The 22,533-nt window shown below is 45.4% G+C and overlaps 1 protein-coding gene across 3 annotated transcripts in view; it reads left to right on the top strand.

Annotated features, from left to right (window-relative positions):
* The first annotated feature begins 6,942 nt into the window (after positions 1 to 6,942).
* The window catches only part of AFAP1 (actin filament associated protein 1), a 440,313-nt gene continuing 424,722 nt past the window's right edge, over positions 6,943 to 22,533 (top strand). For all 3 annotated transcript variants that reach the window (XM_029591685.1, XM_029591691.1, XM_029591678.1), the window contains exon 1: positions 6,943 to 7,117. The gene's annotated coding sequence lies outside the window, so the exon portion shown is untranslated. The remainder of the gene's footprint in view (positions 7,118 to 22,533) is intronic.

Here is a 22,533-nt window from a genome sequence, read left to right as displayed (position 1 = left end):
GATTTATCAATAACACTGCTAAAGAGGGCTTTTTAAAATTACAAGTCCTAAAACGATTCAGACCACTCCTCCACTTCCAAGACTACTAATCAGTACTCCAAGCAATCATTTTCTCAAAAACCGATTACTGCAATTCTCTTTTACTCGGACTCCCAGCTAACACCATCAAACCCCTACAAATGCTGCAAAACGCCTCAGCCAGGATTCTGACTAAGACCAACAAAAGAGACCATATTACCCCTATCTTGAGGAACCTACATTGGCTCCCAATCAAGATCAGAATCATATACAAAGCACTAACGATCATACACAAAACCATCCACAAGCTCATTCCTCTGGAACTAAACATTCCACTACAACCACATTTACCCTCCAGACCGATAAGAGCAGCATATAGAGACACTCTCCTTGCCCCACACTTAAAAACCTCTCTAAGTAAACGAGTTATGTCCACAGCAGGTCCTGCACAATGGAACTCTCTTCCTCCAGAACTCCGGTTGGAACAATGCCCGATCACTTCTAAAAAGAGACTAATTGGCTATTCGAACAAGCATTTCATTTATACTAATGATGTACCTCCATCATCACCGTACCAGTCAACAAGCTAATTTTTCCAGACTATCTACTCAGACCATCCATAGTTTAACTTCCCAATTCTACAGCCGATCATTCCAAGATTACTCAGTGTACCCAGACCTTAAATTAATTCCAATATGTACTTAGATCTTCAGCCAGACTAGACTTGACTCAAAACATGTTTTATTCATTTCGTTAATCATTTTCCTTATTCCCCTTTTATCTGATCCAAGTTCTATGCCCTGTTCAATGTAATCGCATTCTTACATGCTTTTTTCTTACATGTAAACTGAGATGATATGTAATATTTTACATGAATCCCGATATATAAAACTGTTAAATAAATAAATAAATAAATAAATAAATACATACATTTGTTATTCACTCCACATGCAGTTTAAGTCAGAGGAATGAAAAATAAAAAAAAAATGTTTTTTAAAGTGCCAGCGGTCAGGTTCGGCAGTTAAACAGCGATGGTTATCCGAACCTGTGGCTTTGCACAAACTAGGAAAACAGAGGCTGATAAATTCAGCGTCCGATTTCTTTACCGGTGGACAGCCGAACACTCCCAGAAGCCAGCTGTCAAGGAGGTGCTAGGGGTGCTCAATCGACCCAAGTGCCTCCTTGACAGCGTGACCCCTAATTAAAATATTGCATGGGGCCCACAGGAGAGGTGCTTGGTGCGCATTAGGAAAGCGGGCGGTGAACACTCAGCGCCTGCTTTCAGTGTATTTTTTTGCATCGGCCCCATCTGTTTAGTCTAAGGCGCCTCTCAGCATCGGGGAGTAATAACTAGTGCCTTCATTAAAGGGGGATTTAAATGGAGGAGCACTCATTTGCGTGCACAGTTTTAGTGTGGATGACTCTTTGCTGCATCAGGAGTAAAGTCTGTGCACATTTGTAGGTAAAACCATGCATACAGCCCAAGGCACCTTATTATATCAAGCCCTACGAGAGTTGATGGGCAGTGGTGTATTTCTGCAGGATACATGTTTGAAATGCAGCTGGTCTGGTTATTGTGCTTGACACGTAGCAGGGAAAAGAATTTATGGGTGCATCATTGACTTGCTTTGTTATTTTGCTTATCTGCCACTTAATTGTGCTCTGGATTAGCTATCCCCATTTGCTTGCACAAGTAACATTTCTGTAAATTTCTAAGAATTGCTGCTTCCTTTCTGTAATACCCAAATTGCTTATTATTATAATAAGCATTTTCTTTGTAGCTGGTTAGCTCAAATTAAATACTAGTATAAATGAATAAAACCCATGTGAATCCTAAGGCAATAAGGAAAGCAAAATGCATGGATCTGAATCTCATTTGAACCACAAGAGACTTCAGGAGCCACAACCAGGAACCAATGGAGGTAATTTTCAATTGGATTCACGTGCGACTCCTTTGAAAATCCACCTCAAAATGTAGAAAATAGCTTTAAACGGAGTTGCAGTTTAACAGGGACACATAATTAAAAGGGGAGTTTTGCCCTCCTATGCGTCTTTGTTAGTTTATTTTTCCAATCTGGCGAAAGTCCCATGGTTGCTTTGTTAGTCCACTTGAATGCCGGTAAATAAAGGTTAACAACGGAGATGTGGGGTTTTTAACTCACTACCAGACATAAAATTCTGCTGTCACACTGTCACCTTCTTATTCCTCTGACAGATCAGCAACTTCCCCCCTACTTCACCTTCACACTACCATTGTATTGTATTATTCATTTCTGGCAATGTTAAGTCCTGAAAGCTTATCAAGAAATATATTTAGTCCAATAAAAAGCTATCACTTTATATTATTATTATTTTTTATTAACCTTTATTTCTGCCCAAGTGGCAGATTTAGGCTATTTCTCATGTACTGATCACTTTTGTACCAGCACCAATTCCACCTAAGCTTATTATTATTATTATTGAATATTTTATGCTAAAACTCTTTTGCCTTTGAAGGAACATATATGCAGTTAGTTTTTCTATGATTGTTTCCATGGCTTCCAACCTTCCAGCATTCTGCTGGTGCTTCCAACATTGGAAAAATGCTTTTTTGCTTAAATGTTCTGCTTGTTTTGAACCTTGGAGAATTTTGCATCTGAATCTGCAGCAAACCTCATCAGGCCATCAGCAAAATTCTTAAAAATCTAATCTGGCTCTGAAAAGTACAGCTCTTTCTCAGATATTTTAATATGTTGTAAATTGCTTTGAGCGATTTTTAATCAGTGAAGCGATACAGAAATATTATTAAATAAACAAACAAATAAATAAATATTGTAGTGATTTATATTCTGCCTTTCAGGTACTTCACAGCAGATTACATTCAGGCACTGTAGTTATTTCCATATCCCCAGCATGCTGCTTACAATCTAAGACCTAGAGCCATTAAGCCGTGATGTTTTTTTCATGGAGGGGGGGGGGGAGGGTGTTGAGGGAGGGTGTTGCCGCGATAGTGGGACTCCTTCCTTGAAAAAACTTTACGGCTGTATAGAGCGTTTTTTGCCTCGCATCCAAACACCTCGAGGCAAAAGAACACACCTAGAGGTCCTTCAATTCAAAGGCAGCACCCAACCTCCAGGGACCGCCATCGCCTTAAAGGGCCACCAGAAAAAAAAAGGTTCGTGGCCAAACAGGGAGGTTGAGTGGGGATCAACCTCTCAACCCAGGGCTGCCACTTGAGGTGGCTCCGACTCCCCCAAAGTAAAAAAACTAGTGATGTTGCCATGAGGCGATGGCCCTGGACCCCACTCCCTCTCTCCCCAAAGTCAACATCAAGGTAGCCCCCTGCCCCCCCCCTTCCCTCCCAAAGGTGTCACAAAATCAAATTGGGTCCTGGGCCCCTGACACGCCCTAAAAGGTCAAACACCTAAATAGAGGATCCCAGGCCCCAGCCCCCCCTCCCCTTCCGGTACTCTCCCCCTCCCCCCTCCAGCAGCTCTTAAACCTTAAAATAAAGTTGCGGATCCCCGTGCGCACCCTTGCACTCAAGCTCACTCCGTGCCATTTTCTGATCCCCGGACCTTGTCTCAATCACACAGCTGGGGCAAGGTCAGGTTGGCGACCTTTTGGAAAATGGCACCGACCGGGCCAAGTACAGGAGTGTGCCCCAATCCCGACACCTGCTGCTCTAACCACTAGCTATTCCTAGTGATACTCTGTAGTACTATAGTTAGAAAGTGTAGTTGTGTGTGTATTCATTATTTAAAACAAAATATTCAGGATAACATCACATAGGGGCCAACGTAATAAGATCCACGTTGAAATCGGCGCTATTGTTTTGCATGTATTTTTTTGAGCACATGCGGCAAAAAAATTAGAGGTCTTGCAGGATATAATAAAAGAAGGGTATGCAAATGAGCTACACACAGCAAATCCTCGCTTACCAAATACACGTGCAAATATGCAAATACATGCGCAAATATGCAAATACACGTGCTTAAGGCTCTATGTAGAAACCTGTGCAGAAACCTGCGTAAATATTCGACCTGTGTTGACCTGCGATTGATTCTCAAGGTGAAAGATTTCCCTTTTCATATAACAGTGAAGAAGTCCAGAAGTGGAACCGAAGGTGGGTAGAGTAATATCTAACTCCTTCATGATCTGATTCTATGTGGGAACTATAATGGTAGATGCCTCTGAGCACAGGAAATCAGTAGAGATTGTTATTGGCTGTATTAAGTGACATATGCTAAATGGTAGCGTAATTAGTGTGTATTGATACATGTCAATTTTTCTGGGACGCTCTTTTCTGGCTAAAAGGCCAAAGGCTGCTCATCCAAGGATTTGTCTGTGTTGTTAGGAGTTGGTGGTGTTTAGATTTGGTGGTACTATTTGCGATTGCTGCTTGCTTTTTTTCCCCTCTTGTTATCCCATCCTTTTGTCTTTTGTCTATGACTGGCGTTTTGGAGTGCATCTGCTTGTTTGTAATTGGCTGGCTCTCTGTCTTTAACTTAACTGCTGCCCTGACCCAGGCCCCAAAAAACCTGTACTAACCAGACCCTGCTAGTGCTGCTCCCTGCATTGTTCATTAATAGATAATTACCTCCTGTACATGTCATAATGCCTCTGTATCGCTCCATGGTGAGACCACACCTTGAATACTGTGTACAGTTCTGGTCACCTCATCTCAAAAAGATATAGTTGCGATGGAGAAGGTACAGAGAATGGCAACCAAAATGATAAAGGGGATGGAACAGCTCCCCTATGAGGAAAGGCTGAAGAGGTTAGGGCTGTTCTGCTTGGAGAAGAGACAGCTGAGGGGGGATATAATAGATGTCTTTAAGATCATGAGAGGTCTTGAACGAGTAGATGTGAATCGGTTATTTACACTTTCAGATAACAGAAGGACTAGGGGGCACTCCATGAAGTAGCAAGTAGCACATTTAAGACTAATCGGAGAAAATTCTTTTTCACTCAACGCCCAATTAAGCTCTGGAATTTGTTGCCAGAGGATGTGGTTAGTGTAGCTGGGTTCAAAAAAGGTTTGGATAAGTCCTTGGAGGAGAAGTCCATTAACTGCTATTAATCAAGTTTACTTAGGGAATAGCCAATGCTATTAATTGCATCAGTAGCATAGGATATTCTTGGTGTTTGGGTAATTGCCAGGTTCTTGTGGTCTCTGTTGGAAACAGGATGCTGGGCTTGATGGACCCTTGGTCTGACCCAGCATGGCAATTTCTTATGTTTTTTTAAATTTATTTATTTTATTTATTTGTTTTTATATACCGACATTCAAAACGAGTATCACATCGGTTTACATGGTAACTTGAGGGATAGTTTGACAACAGTTCATCTTATCCTTTTACATTGAAACATTGTAATGACTTACCTTAACAGTATAACATGAATTTTCACAGAGTATCTTAACGATATAGCATGACATTTAATGAATTATCTTAATATAATAGTGTGTCTTATAAGGAATTATCTTAACATTACATCATTGCATTTAGTGCTACAACATTATGAAGTGAGCTTGATTGTAGCCGATTGGGTATTCGCAAAAAGTATTATGCTTTGTTGGGTTAAGCGTGGTAATGAGTTGTATCTATATTGGTGGGATGATTGTTAGTTGTGTAGGCATTTTGGAATAGCCAGGTTTTAAGTGATTTCTTGAAGATCTGTGATGAGGGTTCTGTTCTGAGATTTGATGGTAGTTTGTTTCACAGCACGGGGCCTGCTATTGAGATTGCACGTTCTCGAATTGAGGTGAGATGGGCCTGTTTATTGGAGGGGATGGTAAGTAGTCCGGTGTTTTTGGATCGCAGGTTTCTTTGGGAGGTGTGTGGAAACAGGCTGTCTTTTAGCCAGTCTGTCGTTTTGTTGTGGATTAATTTGTGCATGAGGGTAAGGGCTTTGTATTGAATTATGTGGGTTATAGGGAGCCAGTGGAGGTCTTTCAATATGGGGGTGATGTGTGTGGATTGTTTGCTGTTTGTGATGGATTCTTATTTGCATGCGCATAAAAACTGCCATGGATTTTTGAGCGGGCTTTTGTGCATATTTTTTGCATGCTAAACCTATTGCTACATCACAGGTAAGATAAGCACAGAAACCTGCAGCAGGCTTAGCTCGGCTTATTACATCAGTCCCGTAGTGATTAACAAAATTTCACTTCCAAGAAGTACCTGAAGCAAAGGAAGAACACTATGCTAAGGGTTTTGAGCACCTACATAAAGCATATACAAAATAATAAACAGACTTTACTGCATAAAACTGAAAACTGGTTTAGATTTTGAAATTTGAGGAATTTCAAAAAGGCCTGTAACACACAGATAAACTGAGTATGTCCCTGGGCTCATGTTTACTCTCAGGAGGCAGCCAGGTTCTGGGTGGTGGCAGCACCTCATTCTATTCCTCAATCACCCTGTATAGATTCAAATGTCTGCTGCCAGATTGATTCTGGGGGAAAGAACTTGGAGGGGGGAGGGTTATAATTTGAGGAATGTGATATCTAAAGAAGTTCTTAGTAAATATTATTAGCTGTGGTATTCTTAATACATTTCATTATACTAGCAGTGTATTAATTAAGCTAAACATCTTCATAAAAGGTATCACAGGGATCCCGGGAAATGAAAGATAAGATGAAAACCGAGGAGATAAATGGGAGACCATATACAGCAGCTAGAAACAGACAGACACAAGATAAAATTGAGCAAAGACAGAGTTAAAAGGCAGGCATATACAAACATAAGAGATGGAAAAGGCCAGATAGGCAGACAAAAAAAAGGAAGGAGCGAAAGAAGGCAGCCGCTCTGAGAAGACAGACTCAGCTCCAGCCCGTCTCTTCGCCAGCATCCCTCCTTTGTTCCTTCCAGCCCTAGCTCCTCCCCCCTCCTCTGCGCCCGCCCACCTCCCCGAGTGCAGCTTCCCACTGGCGGGCCGGGCTGTCGATCGCCGGTGCAGGGGGAATCCGGCAGGGGTAGTCCCGGGCCGTCGCGGCAGCAGCTGCAGATTTCGGGCAGGCTCCGGCTAGTGCTTGCGCGCGCTCCTTCGCTCCGTGGAAGCCGGCGCTCGAGCTCTGCCCTCGGACAGGCCGGGCAGGGTCCTCCTCACAGACACGGTAAGTAAGGAGCCTGCTCCCCCCCCCCCCCCCCGTATACAACCAACAACCAAAAGCTGGCACCGGCACAAGACTGCCGATCTCCATCTTCCAAAAGCGAGCGCCTCCTTCTAAAGGCAAGGAGGGAACCGTTAGGACGATGCATCGTTTCGCACTGGAAATCGGCCAACAGCAATTGCAAAAGGGAGACAGGGCAGGAATTGGTTTTTTTTTTCAGGTTGAAGCATAGGGAAAATCACCATCTGTTCTAGTTAGTGAAATGCAGATGAGGGTAGCCGGCCCCCATTTATTTGCCCTTTGCTGCTGTTCAGGTTGGCTGCATGGGAGGGGAAGGAGGGATTTGCTGCCCGGGACTTCTGATTTCTTGCTTAAAAAAAAAAAAAAAAGAGGATGGGGTGGGGGTAGAGATCTGATTTGGATTCTCTCCACTGGGATCTTGTCTAAGAGTAAATTCAATGTATTGAAATCCCACCAACAATCACCAGAATAAGGGGGGTCGGCACCTTAATCTAGAAGGCGGAGAAAGCAGTGAGCGTAAAACTTGCAGTCCTTGTCCCAGTCCCACTGTTCTTTGAAATGCAATCTTTGGTCTCTGGTGGTAGCGATTTGCTGTCTTGAAATCTGAGCCGGAGGTGGCGTGCGTACGAAAGCCCCTTGGGAACGGGAAGGTAGACAGCAGCTTCCCCTGCCCGAAGGGAGAGAAGGGAGCAGGGCTTTGCTCCCGTTACTCTCCTGCGCCCCGCACCGCACTTCACAGCGCGCGACTGCGCAGGCGCCGCCAGCTTTCAATCTGGGAGATTTTCCATTCTTCCCCGCCCCGCACCACGAAAAAAATCCATTTTTACCCTGGCAAAGCATGTTCTTTTCCACAGCCGCCTTCAAAGTCTGTGCTTTAGGTAGAATTATGTTCCGAGACAGAGCAAAGGCAGTTAAATAAATGAAACTGTACACACCATTTCTGAATCTGACTGCTGCTTAAAGAAACATTTGCACAGTGCTTGCTGTGTGGATCTCTTGCTGGTAATGGGTTTGATTCGAGGTTTTACAGAAAGCCGACGAGAGCGCTGTGTCCGGAGATTGGCTCCTTAAATGTACCCAGCGTTTTGATGGATTCTGCTCAGTTCAAAAATGCATTGGAGGCACCACCCTGTGCTGATCTTGTAGGGTGGCCAGCGGGGATACGAGCCACACTTGACTCGTTAGGGTTCGATTTGTTTTATTTTACCACTTGTAAGGCAATACTGAGCCAGGGCACGGTAGAAGGGTAAGAAAACTTGACTTGCTTCGCACCCACCTTGTCAGTTGTGGTCTGTCCTTGGTTGTGACTCGGTGCAGAGTTGGCACGCCTGGTGCAAGTTGCTGGCACGCTGATCCGCAACACTGGCTTGATGACAGGCAGTTTTGAAAATTTGCACTTTTCAGATACCTCTGTCGAGCCCAGCATGGTAAACTGAATCCAGCCTGGTCAACCACATTATTCCAAAAGGTTTCATTTGGGGGTTATGCACTTTCATACACATTTTACTATTTGACTTGCAAAGATTTGGCAGTCATGACCTGAAATGCAGACTTGTCATTCTAGTGGGGTTATTGTGTGTGTGTGTGTGTGTGCGCCTGCGTGCATGTTTTTTATTTTTTTAAATTACAACAATCCACATCACATGAAGTTTGCCCTTCTCTCCAGTAAAGTTTTGATGCTTTCAAGTGACAAACACAGTTCAGTCTTTCTAACCTATATGGGCCAGCGTAATGAAAGAATAGTCTTTAACATAGAAACATACAAATGATGGCAGAAAAGGACCAATAGTCCATCCAGTCTGCCCAGCAAGCTTCCCATGCTAGTATCTGCTGTGCCATTCAGGTTATCTCCATGTATCAGTCAGTACTGCTTGACATGCTTTGCTTATGGACTTGGCTGTAGAAGCAGTCCTATGTTTTTTCCTTAATGTCTGCACATCAGTACCCTAGACTGTATTAAAAAAAAAAAAAAGCCATGGCTGGTGTTGGTGGGTAGTAACTGCTGCTCTGTACAGTTTACCCCCATGCTTATCAGTCGTCTCCCCCCCCCCCCCCTACCGTAAAGCTGGGGCGACCTCCGTTGGTTGCTGTCAGAATCCAGTTCTCCTGTTACTCTGCTGTTGAAGCAGAGTGCAGTGTTGGAGAGCAAGCAGAAAGAGAGCTGAGATTTAGGCCAGGGTGCTTATTGCACAGATGACAGACTTCAGTCCTCCAGTACCATAAATGGGTTTGATTATGAGGGTGACCAAAATATGGCTGAGGACCATAAACCAGATGCAAGTACACCACATGAGTATTTGTTTTGGCTGACACCATGCAGCACTCAAGAACTGAAATTCACCATCTCTAGCCTGTAGCTTACAGTTCATACCTCTGTCTCCACTAGTAACCTGTACTTGCCCTTTTAAAGTAGTAGAATCTTTCATTTTTGTTTGTTTGGTTTTTGTTGGCAGATATCTTATCTTCCCTAGATAAAAGAGACCCTGCTGAGTCTGTAGTTTTGGAAGAGTGGGTTTCTGCTTCCTTTTAACTAGAGATACCAGGTCTCACCTCAGAAAAGTCAGCTTTCAATGAAAAAAATAAACCAAACAAAATATTTTACTCTTCCTTACAGTAGTTTCAGATTCTGATGATTCTTGGAGCTACTGAGTTACTGGAAGGCTGCCGATGTACTTTAGTTCAGTGGGTCTCAGCCTGGAGAGTAAGTGATGTGTGACATCCTGGACACTGCACATCATGGGGAGAGTATGGTATGGGACAGCTAGCAAGGCAAGAGACAGGCTGCTACCTGCTTTCTCATCCTCCAGTGAAAGATAAAAGAAGCTGGGGGACAGGCGGGTCTTGTCTCCATCCTCCCTACCTACCCCCTCCCTACCCGCCGAAGCAGTGAGGAGTCTAGAACAACTGGGGGGATGGGAGACTGGCATCTGCTAGTACCCTTCCCCCTCCAACCTGCAAAGGAGAGAGGAGCCCTTGTTCCTTCCACTATAAAAAAAAAAAAAAAACCAAACACGCCAGAGGTGTTTTCTATATTTATAGAAATAGTATGTTAGAGTGGATGTAAATTATTAGAATTTGCAAACCTAGGCGGAGGGGAAATGGGCTCAGCTCTCGCATGAAGTTGATGTGTGTCCCTGTATGACAGAGGTTGAGAATCACTGCTACATTTGATAGTGAACTGATTGCTGAATCTACTTTTACAGTTGTGCTAAACCTTTTTTTTTTTTATTAAATTCTGGATGTGCTGCTCATATTAACCTCTTTCCGGGGCACCTGAAGTGGTAAAGTAGGAGGAAATCAGTTCCTTTTTAGGGGCTTTTGTAATTGGGGAAAGCTTGCAGCTTTAAACATTGGTTAACCTTAGCTAATTAACAGAACAAGTCCTGGATATCACCATTTGGTTCAATGAATTTCTAAACTAGGACTGCTGGAGACTGGGAGGCTAGGATAGGGGATGGACCATTCTGCACGGGTTTTGTTTCTTATAAAATATGCGAAACGTCAGTGTCGGAGACAGGTTGCTGCCTTAGATGCCCTTTGGCCTGACCCAGTTTAGCAGTTCCTCCTTATCAGTACATTACCATGAAACCAACATTTCTGATTTGCAGTCTAGTAATATTTGTAAAACCTTATAAAAGGATTGCTTCATTAGTGTTTTCTGTCTTTTTCCCTATCTTGATTATTATCTAAAATGCTTCCTATTTTTCCTGGCATTTCCAGTGTGTTTGCTTGTTTCATTTTATGTAGCTTATTACTCACTAATATGCCTGCTACTGTGAGGTACAGCAGAGTATACAGTAAAAATGATTGTCGTACTGGAGGGGGGGGGGATAGACAGGTGTGATTTTCAGGATAGCCACAGTGAATATCATTTGCAGGTATACTTGCATTTATTTAATGAGTTTAGCTCGCACCTTTTCAAGGCGAGTTACATTCGGGTACAGTGTCTCCTTGGCACAGTGTAACCCCCCGAGCCAGGGACGTTTGAGACTTTTGGCAAGCAAGATGGTGATCCTTTCGCTCTTATTTCATTGCTTTGCAAATTACATTTTTGTTTAGTGAAATGAGGCACTGGAAACTTATCAGAAAGCCCAAGACTAAAACTGAATGTCCAGGGTTTGTTCATTGAACGCTTCACAGCGTTTTAGGCCTTCCTCTTAAAATAAGGTGAATGAGCAGTAGACGGTTGGCATGTAACACCAGATTCTGATTTTTCACTGAAGGTCTTCAGTGTGGGGAGGAATTACTCCTGAAGTTTGGTGCCGTACGTTACAGACGCTTTCGAAAGACGGGACGTAGCAGAATTGCATCTTAAGAGGGCATCTGCGAGTTGGGAGTAGTGCTTTGGTCATGCAGCTTTCTAAAGGGCCAGGAGTGTAAAATGTAAGCGCATACATGCTGCCTGTGCTTTTTTACGTGCATAGGGGAAGAGATGCTGCAGGGGCTGGTGCATGGGCAGGGTTGAGCCTTGGGCACACTACATGCACCAGCTAGGTGTAATGGTATGCACCCGCAAATGTATATGGTGTGTTATAAAATTCCCTTGGGATTCTCTCATGTTCCTCTGCGTCCTCTCCATGATTGATTCGTCCCCTTTTGTAGCTATGAATACAGTTTGGTTGAATGTTTTAATGGCTGCTTGCCTGTTCATATTGTACTTGCCAGTTTCCATAGCATGTCACCGTAGACCTGTATGGAAGCCAGGAGTTTGTAAGTCCTCCTTTTCTAGGTGTCTGACTTTCTGCTGGATTACAGTTTGTTTCTGACTCTCCATTTTATTCCAGAGTTTTGTTTTTTTTTTCTCAGTGTTTTTGCTTTCCATTATTTAGTTTTGGCCCCTTTTCTTCCCCTCTCGTAGAATTGAAATAAATATGCTAAATATGTACCGTCTGCTACAAACTTCATACAGGGGATCTTGGAACGGTGCCTGAGATGTTCACTTTTGTATGATGATTCTGTCATCTATGGCCTCGTCTCTTGATGTTGGTGCTGAGTGCCTTTCACGCTGCTTGTTCTGATTGTTTCATTTTTGTACTGATGGCAGGTGGATGATGATGATCAACACCTTTCATTCCATAGTTTTAATCCATAGTAAACAGCCCAGCAGGTGCATGGGATAATGCATGCTTTCAGTGTGTTGTAACTAGCAGTGTGCGAACGTTAAGCCGTGCTTTCTGGGGACATAGTAATGACTGTAGAAAAAGACCAAATGGTCCATCCAGTCCGCCCAGCAAACTTCTTATGGTAGTAACTGCCACTCTGGGCAGGTTACCACCAAGCCTTATGTTAAGGGTAGTAATATTAAAATTCAAAACCATGCAACTGTGAAACCCGTAAAATGACTGCTAGTAATGGGGGGGGGGGGGTAGATTTTAAACGAAGCACACGGGACCTGCCGCGAGCACATGGGACACGTGTATTTTATAACGCGCGCGTGTTATATATAATACAAGTGGCGTGCGCACATGCACGGCGGATTTTGTAATCCGTGCGTGCGGTGCGCGCAAGGGTGGGGAGCAGTTATGCGATTCCCGCGTGGCGATGCATCCCGGCCTTCCCCAATTCCCTCCTACCTCACCTTCCCCTCTCCTTCCCACCCTCTAAACCCTTTCTCCTACCTTTTTTGATTTTTTTACTTTATTGGTTACTGCTCCAACAGTAGCAACTTGCGCCTTCCGCCCTTCCCTGATACAGCAGCAAATGGCTGCTGTTCCGGCCCCCTCCCCGCCCCTTTAACCGGGCCCGGCACTTTGGGTGTAAAAGGGGTTTCGGCATTGCCGGGCCCATTTGAAGATGTGCACAGCACGTGCAAGGCCCAGCCACAAACGTAACCCCCGTTTTTTGCACTTGCGGGGGGATTTAAAATTTGGCCGAATATGTTTTTTTTTTTACAAGATGGGCAGCCTTCCTGATAATTCATAACAATGCTCTGCTTGAACATGCTTTTCTTTTGGATTTGGCCGTAGAAGCAGCCTTGCACTTTTCTCCTTATGTCTGCGTATCAATACCCTGGACTGTAAAAAGTCAGGGCCCATGAATCCAATTTCCTCCCCGCTGTTGACGCAGATGGCGATGCTGCAGTTGTGTCAGGATCAGGAAGGCTTATTGGTTAAGGTAGTAATCCCCATGCCTTCCTTTTGTTAGAGGTAGATGCTGCTGCTCCCCCATGTGTCCTTTTCTTAATGTCCAACTCTACCTTTAGGAATCCACAGTAGCTTGCTTCATTTCTCAAGCCTATGGGCATGTGCAGATCTTCGGGTCTGATAAAATGTGTACATTTGACCGATGACTTCACTGGGGGGAACCTTCAAAGGCTATTTCTTAGCTCCCATTGTACAGCCGATGTTTGATAAGAAATGCACAGACAAGCCAGATGTAAAACTTCAACTCAGGCTCCCACAGATTCCCGTCCCCACCCCCTCCAAAACAAAAACAAAACCTTTGAAGGCCAGTGGGAGAAGTAAAATGAAGCTGGGATGCAGCAGTCTGTATCCTTTCTGGTTAAGGAAAATGATGCTTGCAATAAAAGGATAAACATGACTCGGGTATTAACATCCAGCTTCATTTTACTTCTCCCACTGGCCTTCAAAGGTTTTGTTTTTGTTTTGGAGGGGGTGGAGAAGGGAATCTGTGGGAGCCTGCGTTGAAGTTTTACATCTGGCTTGCCTGTGCATTTCTTATCAAACATCGGCTGTACAATGGGAGCTAAGAAATAGCCTTTGAAGGTTCCCCCCAGTGAAGTCATCGGTCAAATGTACACATTTTATCAGACCCTAAGATCTGCACATGCCCATAGGCTTGAGAAATGAAGCAAGCTACTGTCAGGCTCAGCAATGCTGGGATTTTTCTTATTTTTTCAATAAGAGTCAGTAGCTGGTGAATTTTTCTGTTTTGTTTTTTTTTTTCTGTGCTAGTGGTGATTTTAATAAATTAAGAGTTATAGACGGCAGTGCTGGTTTAGATTACTGGAATTTTAATACGATTCACATCGGTGAACTTGACAGTTGATGGCCGTTCAGAGGAAACACATGTCTTGAATGTGGTGCCAGGACCAGTCAGTACTTGTGGAGCTTTTTTTTTTCCCCGAGACATCCACACTCGGAATGGCCTCTGAGATTGACAGAAGGGCTTGCCAATGGACTGAGTTGAATTCTGTTCTCCGGTGCATCAATTTTGTGATGCAGGTACTTGTACGCTGGGAGCGCCGAGCATTGACGGTCTGGAGATCCCGATCTGGTTCCTAAAACTGGCATCTGCTTTTCAGGTCAGCAGTTGTTTGGGGATATGGTTCCCCCAGAGGTAGTGCTCACGGCTTCCTGGAGGGAGGAAATCTGTCACCTCTAATCTTTGATACCTATTGGCCAGAGTCGGGCTAAATGCGTTCTGGATTCCAGCGGTGGCCATAATCTGTGGCCTCAGAACCTGCTGTAGGCTAACTGGCACCCCCTCTTCGGTGGTGACTGCTCCAGAACAGTGTTCCCTCCTTCAGTAGTGGCAGGGGCTCCAGGACAGCATCCACGTTTTTCCCTCTCGCTCTCTTCTCCCCAGCATCCCTTTCTCTTCCTCTCCTCCCACCCTTTGCTTAGCACCATTATCCCTACAACTCTCTATTTTTCCCTCTGCTTACGTGATGTTGAAAAATATGGGGAAAATGATGCCAGTGTGGCAGTGCCCCCTCATACACGGCACTCTGTATGGCTGCACGGGTTGCACATCCTAAAAGCTGGCCCTGCCCCTTGGCCAAATATGTTTGCCAAATGGTGGAAGGGGGTATAAAATAATTGGGGACCCCCCACCCCGGGTAATTGAAAATGAAGGCTCATGGCACCGTTGCTCCCAAAGGAGCAAGGAGAAAGCTGCCAAAAAAAAATGTGCTAGAAATGTTAAGTGACATTGCCAAATTTTAATAAGAGGCTTTTAGTTGTTGGAATCCTTAAGTCAACAGATGTGTATCTGGTGGAGTCTGGAAGTTTGGTTTGTATGCTTCTGAGCTGTTGGCTAAAACAAGTGTAAAGCTTCTGGTGCTCTTAGCTTTGGCAAGTATAGATTGGACATAAGTTTGCCAATATTAAATTAAGTGCTGACGTTTAGTAACTAATCGCTAGCTACCAAATCTCTTGATGCATGGTTTTTCTCCCTTTGTGCAAAGCTGTCCTGTGAGTAAGGTTTTGGTTCTTGCTTACTGGCTGTCTTCCAAAGCATGCTTTGACAAGTCTGCTGAGAATTTTTTTTTTCCAGGGAAATGGTGCGATGTTTTGTAATAAATTGTGGCATGTTGCTTTGTTTACAGTACTTAAGTACAATAACATCAACATAATATGGAAACCCATCTAAACCAGCTTAGACTCTTACTTTATTGAGCTGTGGTGTAGGATAATGCTTAGCTGCCCAACAGTGATCTAGTGCAGTGCTTCTCCTCCGGCGTGGCATGCCTTGGAAATGTTCTTCCTGTGCTGCCTGCCCCGGTATGAGTCCTCCGCCTCCCCCGCTCCATGTGCCCATGCCCAGACCCTATTGGGACAGTGCTCCCGAATCTCCTGCTTGCTGCTGCTATTCCTCCCTCCTGTCCCTGGGGCAGCTGGGAAGCAGTGGGGCAGGACAGGAGGGGAGGAACAGGAGCAGGAAAGCCACACAGCAGCAGTGAAGGGCAAAGAAGAGCCTCTGCTCCTTGATCCAACACCTCTTCTCTACTAGCTCTACAAGCATCACACCCACCATAAATCTACTAACTTTACCCTTTCTCTCACCTTCCTGCTGGCTGAAGCTTTTAACCCGTATATGCCTGCTCTGCTGGCTTCAATCTGACATCTGAATGCATGGGAGGAGTAGCCTAATGGTTAGAGCAGTGGGCTACAAACCAGGGATGCTGGGGTTCAGCTTCCACTGCTGCTCCTTTATGACCTTGGGGGAAGTCACTTTACCCTCCATAGCTTCAGGTACAAATTTACAGGCTCCTCGACCCAAAAGAGCAATCTCTCTAGGAAGCCCAAAACTCTGGAACTCCCTCCCAACCAATCTCAGAACTCAAGAAAACCTAAAAACTTTCAAAAAAGATCTAAAAACATGGATGTTCCCCAAAGCCCACCAACTCACCAAATGACCAAACAACGCCAACCCCCTCCGGTCTAACCTGAAGAAAATTGAAACTCAACACAAGTATGCATTATAACAAAGAATTTGAAACGTGAAAAACTGAACAGCAACTACCTTGTATATGATTTCCCTATGTTAACAATCTTTTGAACCTTTTTGAAAACCTTTTTATCCTCCTTAACCTTGTAATCCTTCCGTATTTTTGTAAACCGTTATGATGGAGAAACCGAATGACGGTATATAAAACTCGATAAATAACACACTTGTTTATTTTTATTTATGGTGTTAACACCCGCGATAAGGCATGCGATAGTTATTGCGGTGTGAATGCAAATTTGTTCAAAGGGGTGGGATTGGAGACAGGTTTGGGCGGGATTAATAATGAGGGTTACTGTCGCACGCTTTTAATTACACCTTTTTTTTTTCCTGGCATTAAGTCGTGCGACATGCCTGAAATGGCCATAACGCAACGAGAGAGAGTACAAGTATCACAAGGGACACAAACTAACGCATGCTGTGATAAACTACCTATGCTAAGCGCACGGTACGATAATTTTAGCATTTATAGCCACGCCTCTTTTTGTTATCGCGGGCGCTATCCTTGTGAAAATTATAGCATTTTGATGAATCTAGGGGTTAGGTTACAAGCTCTCTAGGGATAGGGAACTACCTAAGGTACTTGAATTTAATTCACTATGAAGTGTGGAAAAGCAGAATAGAAATAAAGTTGGACTGTGGCCCCCTGTAATCTCTCAGGACCTGCTAACTGCACATGTTCAAGCACCGGACTGAAGCCAGTAGAATGAGGCACACCCAAGTTAAAAAGTGTTGTTCTGTTTTTGCCATTTGCAAGGGGGATGTTGAGGATGGTGTAAAATTTGGTTGGGTGAACCACAAGGATTGAACAGACTGGCAAAGTGTGCTGCAAAAAAAAAAAAGATTGAAATAGATGGGACACAATTTTCGAAGTTCTTATGAATGGTTAATCACAAAAGGAGATGCAAAACCATTTTAAAAGGAAAGTAAATATTTTTATTTAATTTTCACCTGCACAGGGAAGTTCTGGTCCCTTTTTAAAAATGGAGTATTGCCAGGTGGCGTCAGTTGGGTACTTTCTGCTGGATTGCAGAATGCACTGAAACCCTGACCTGAGCAAGACGCTCAGAACTGTGTGCTGTGCCTTCAGTAATCGGAGGCGTCAGGAGCCTTCCTTTTGCAGGGGTTGTGTTACTTGACTAGTAGACTTTAGTTCTTAGCATTGATTGGTTTAACTTTGGATCACAGTGTTGGAACATTGTTTAATGCAATTCAGTAAAACTTCAGACCACACTGAGTCATTTCATATGTCGTGGATGAAGTAAAGGCTGCGTGGCTCCGTTTGGCCGCCTGCAGCCACCTGCAACCTTCTGTAGGTAAATTACGTATAGTACTTTTGTTGAGACTAAAGCTGTAGGTTATCTGAATGAAAAGTCTTATTTTTTGGGGGCAAGTACCGAATGTACTGTACAGTTGAGTTTTCTCTTGGGCTTATTTCACACAATTGCAGTTTATTACTTTATTGCTCTGTATCAGGTGACACACATGCTTGGCTCAATGGATCTTGGTCTGACCCCTGGTATTGCATTTCTCATGTTCTTAAAATAAAAAATGATTCTGCTCTAAAATGGCTGATAGACCATAGTTTGTGCTGCGAGCTCTGTCCTGTCAGCTCTGCCCAGCTGACTGTTTTCAGCTTTTATTTTTAAATTCCTTTACCTTATGGGAAAATGCCAAGGTAAAGCTTTGGTCTATCACATGGAACGAGTTGCTTTCTTGGTCTTCGGTCTGATGGATTTGCGTGTTCACCCTTTACCAGTCCTGTTGAACCCTGCTGAATCTTCCTTTGAGTCCCTGGCAAGGGGAGGGATTGTTGCTGGGATTTTTGGAGACTACACTGAGTCCAGAGTTGTATGTTCCCCTCCCCCACTGTACAAGTCAGGGGAGAACATTGCGACACTGCCTTGATGCTTGCGGGTGATGCTGGTCCTAGAATCCATGAGGGAGCAGAGGTGCTACAAGTAAGGAGGCTGTAGCTATGGTTTCATTGTAAATGGTGACTGAGTGGATGGCAGTCCCCAGATCATCAATGAAGTTGCCAGCTGCTTCCCATGGTACCATGGAAGGGAACTACAAGAGGGTCCAGCTTTTGTGGAAAGGGAGGACTCGCCTAGACTGGCAGATGCGATCTCGAAACAAACAGCCATTGCAGGATGCCCACAGATTTTTTTATTTTTTTTAAACTGAAAGTAGTAAGCCTGGAAGGACTCTGGCAAGCAATAGCTGCCCTCTCTGGTCAGGTGGCATATCTTTCTCAACAAATTCAGGAGTCTTCCACTAAATTTTTTTTTTTTTTTTTTGTCATGATGTGGAGATTTTGGCCTGCAGTGTTTACTTTCTGTTGAATGAAAATTTTGAGATGGTTCAGGTGAGCTACGCATCCCTTCATGATTAAAAAGAGAGGGAACCCCCCCAATATTCCAGTGTTCTAATAGTCCACAATATATAAATATGGAGCTCCAATTAGCACTGCCAATAACCTTGCTGCCAAACATAGGCAGGGAAGAACAAAAACAATAAACAGCCAGGCAAGACACTATCATCCAATCACATTGCCCCACATGTCATCATTTCCTTGGTGGCACTACTGCTGAAGAAGAGGTAACAGGAGAGGCCTGAGGGTATTATTGGGCAAATGTTTAGCAGGCTGAAAGGGTTCACAGAATTATATATTTCGCTCCATTACACTCAACATTTGCAGGGAAGAAATTAACCAGTGCAATGTTACCTAACTGCAATACAGCAAGCAACAATAAGAACTGCTTCCTTTTCTTTCTGTGACCTTAGCCACATCTGGAAACGTTCTCAATCTTAATTTTTTTTTTTTTTTTAAATCATCTTTATGCTGGAAAAAAAAGCCTCGGGACAAAGTCTCTGTCAGTCCAAAGCCAAGTTCCTATTAATGTAGACGAAGTAGGTACATTATCTCCAGATTTTTTTCAGAAAACTAGTCAGATTCAAGCTGCCAAAAAAATTTTCCTAGCATGTAGCAGATGGACTCAGGACCAATGGGTATAGTGTACTCCTGATAGCAGTTGGAGGCGGATCAGATTTCAATCTGACGTCAGCCCTAGTACATGTACCCCTGCAGGAAGTGCAGCTCTTCAGTATTTTCCGTCTCTATAGCAGTTAGGGACTCTTTGTATGCTAGCTTAGCGTTAGAGTAAATGTTACCAAAGAAATCCAAATTAAGAAGAAATCTTACCTCTACAGACGAGCCCCGCTCTCCTGCGGTGACACCCGTAAATGGCGACCCAGTTGAGATTCCTGAGGTGATTTCCGCAATCCCTTGGAGGCGAGCCTCGATCCAGCGGCCGACCCTCGGTGGGGACCTAGTCCCCGACATCGGGTGAGGCTGAGAAGCAGCGGGTGCAACCTCGAGCGCGGTGGTGAAGGTATTTTCCCTCTCCCCCCGCAGCCGGAGACCGTCCAGCACGAAACCGGGAAGCGCCGGGACAAGGTAAGGTAGAAATCTATTTAAAAGTCTCAGTCTCCGAAGCTGGAGGAGACACACAGGTCGCCAGACGGGACCAGTGCCACCGGGTTGATCGGCCCTAGCAGGGCTAGAACCCGGTCAGATCCGAGGGTCCTCCCACGTGAAGACCCTCCGAGGTGGTCGCCATATTGCCCGCGTGGTCGCTGTCACCATTTTGGCCCTGTTCGCCGCCCTGTCCACAGTCTTGATCCGTACGCAGAGAGATGAGCCGTGCGCACAAATACCTTGTGCGCAGAAGTGCTTGGCGCACAAGCAAAGTACGTAGCTTCGCGCTCACTGTGCTGGGTGCATAACTTCGACCCGTGCGCACAACAGCATGCACGTCGCTCTGCACACGCGCATCTTTGATGCACACCAGAGCAAACAACTGTATTGTACGCGCACAAACCATGGCTCCACCCGAAAATAAGCTCAGGGCCTTTGCCCAGCTTGCCACATTGGAGCGGCACAGCATGAGGGGCCATGGCCCTGTGTATACAGTGCGAAGAGGCCCTAGGGGACCCAACTCATGGCCTTCCACAGCCGGTACCGGACCCCAGCCTCTCGAGCGGTACGCCGGACCTAGCATCACACAGCAGGACCCCCCCTCAAATGGGGCTCCCCAGGGACACGCGCCTCTATCTCCTGGGTGGAATTCTTCAAAGGTCTGCATACCTTCGTCCACTGCACCCGGAGCCTCCTACAATGCGGTCACAGGCACCACCAGAGAACCTCAACATGCCAGGACCCTCTATGCACAGGGAAGTGATCCCACCGCCCAGAAGCCCCACCTTCAGGGACACAGACATCTCAGATGAGGAGTCGGAACCCCTGGAGGAAGGGGAACTCCCTCCGGGGACAGAACTCCATCGAACCATGAGACGCTTCTTCACCAAGGACAAATTTCCAGACCTGGTCACGCACAGCATAAAAGAGCTTGCCATCCCGGGCACAAGTGCCTTGGGGGAACCTAAGCTGAACCCACTTTTGGAGGGACTTCGTCAGACCTCCCACCATTTCCCACTATTACAAAGCCATCCAGCAACTAATTGACCTGGAATGGGAGGCCCCAGAAACCACATTCAAAGGGGGCCGGGTTCTGGCAGCCATGTACCCTCTGGACCCTGCCGCCAGAGATCTCCTGGCATGTCCTAAAGTGGATGCCATGGTCTGTGCGGTCTCGAAGTGCACTACTATCCCAGTGGAGGGAGGAGCAGCACTCAAGGATTCTCAAGACAGACGTCTGGAATCTATCCTCAAACAGTCCTTTGACGTCTCCGCTATGTCTTTACAGATCGCGGCCTGCTGTGCCGTGGTGACACGCACCTGCTTAGCACAGACCAGGAACAACACTCCTGGGGAAGCCCTGGAATCAGCCGAATCATTCCTCGCGGACGCCGCTTTGGATCTGGTATGCACAGCAGCTAGAGGATTCTCATCCGCTGTGGCAGCTAGAAGACAAATCTGGCTCCGAAACTGGTAAGCTGACACATCCTCCAAAACGAGACTCACAAGGATGCCTTTCAAGGGAACACTCCTGTTCGGAAGCGAACTAGAGAAACTAGCCAACAAATGGGGTGAGTCCCCACTGCCGCGGCTACCGGAGGACAGGAATAAGAGAAACCAGCGATCCTCCCGGACTTCCAGGGGCAGAGGATCACAGCACTTCAACCCATATAGAAGCTCATATCAAGTGGCCCGCCCCGCAGGCCGGAGCCATCCCTTTTGGAACAAGCCCAATAAAAGGGGAGCCAGCTCGGGCCCAGGTCTCAACTGTACCCCACAATGAAGATCAGCCGACCCATCCAATGGGAGAAGCCATAGGGGGCAGACTGGCCCTATTCTACCAAAGATGGGTCGAGATAACTTCGGACAAGTGGGTCCTATGCATCATTCGAGAGGGATATTGCCTGGATTTCCACCACCTCCCTCCGGACACGTTTGTGGAATCTCCCTGTCATGGCCCTTCCAAGAGAATGGCAGTGGAAGTCACACTGACCAGATTACTAGCCTTAGAGGCTATAACACCGGTGCCTCTACAACAAATAAATACTGGCCATTATGCAATCTATTTTATCGTTCCCAAGAAGGAAGGAACGTTCAGACCTATCCTGGACCTCAAGGCGGTCAACCGTTACCTGAAGATTCCCCGCTTCCGTATGGAAACCCTACACTCTGTAATAAGAGCAATACAACCTGGAGAATTCCTTACCTCCCTGGATCTGTCGGAGGTTTTCCTACACATTCTGATCCATCAAGAGCATCAGCGTTTTCTATGCTTCTCGATCCTGGACCATCACTACCAGTTCGGGACACTACCTTTCGGGTTAGCCACCTCGCCCCGGATGTTCACCAAGATCATAGTGGTGGTGGCAGCAACACTGAGGAAGGAAGGAATCCGCGTGCACCCTTATCTAGACGATTGGCTGATCAGAGCGAAATCCCCAGAGGAAAGCACCAGGCAACCAATAGAGTCAAAACTCTACTGGAGAGCCTCGGGTGGGTGATCAACACAAACAAGAGCTGCCTGCAGCCCTCCCAATCTCTAGAATAGTTGGGAGTCTGGTTCGACACCAAACAAGACAAGGTCATCCTGACACTGACAAGGAGATCAAAACGGATGACCCTGTTGAGCGAACTTCGCCCCACAGCATGGGATTACCTACAAGTTCTCTGCCTCATGGCATCCACACTGGAAGTAGTCCCATGGGCACGGGCTCACATAAGACCCCTA

This window comes from Rhinatrema bivittatum, chromosome 1, assembly GCF_901001135.1.
Source record: "Rhinatrema bivittatum chromosome 1, aRhiBiv1.1, whole genome shotgun sequence".
Taxonomy (NCBI): domain Eukaryota; kingdom Metazoa; phylum Chordata; class Amphibia; order Gymnophiona; family Rhinatrematidae; genus Rhinatrema; species Rhinatrema bivittatum.
Note: the sequence above shows the minus strand (reverse complement) of the source record. Positions and strands in the feature narration are given on the sequence as shown.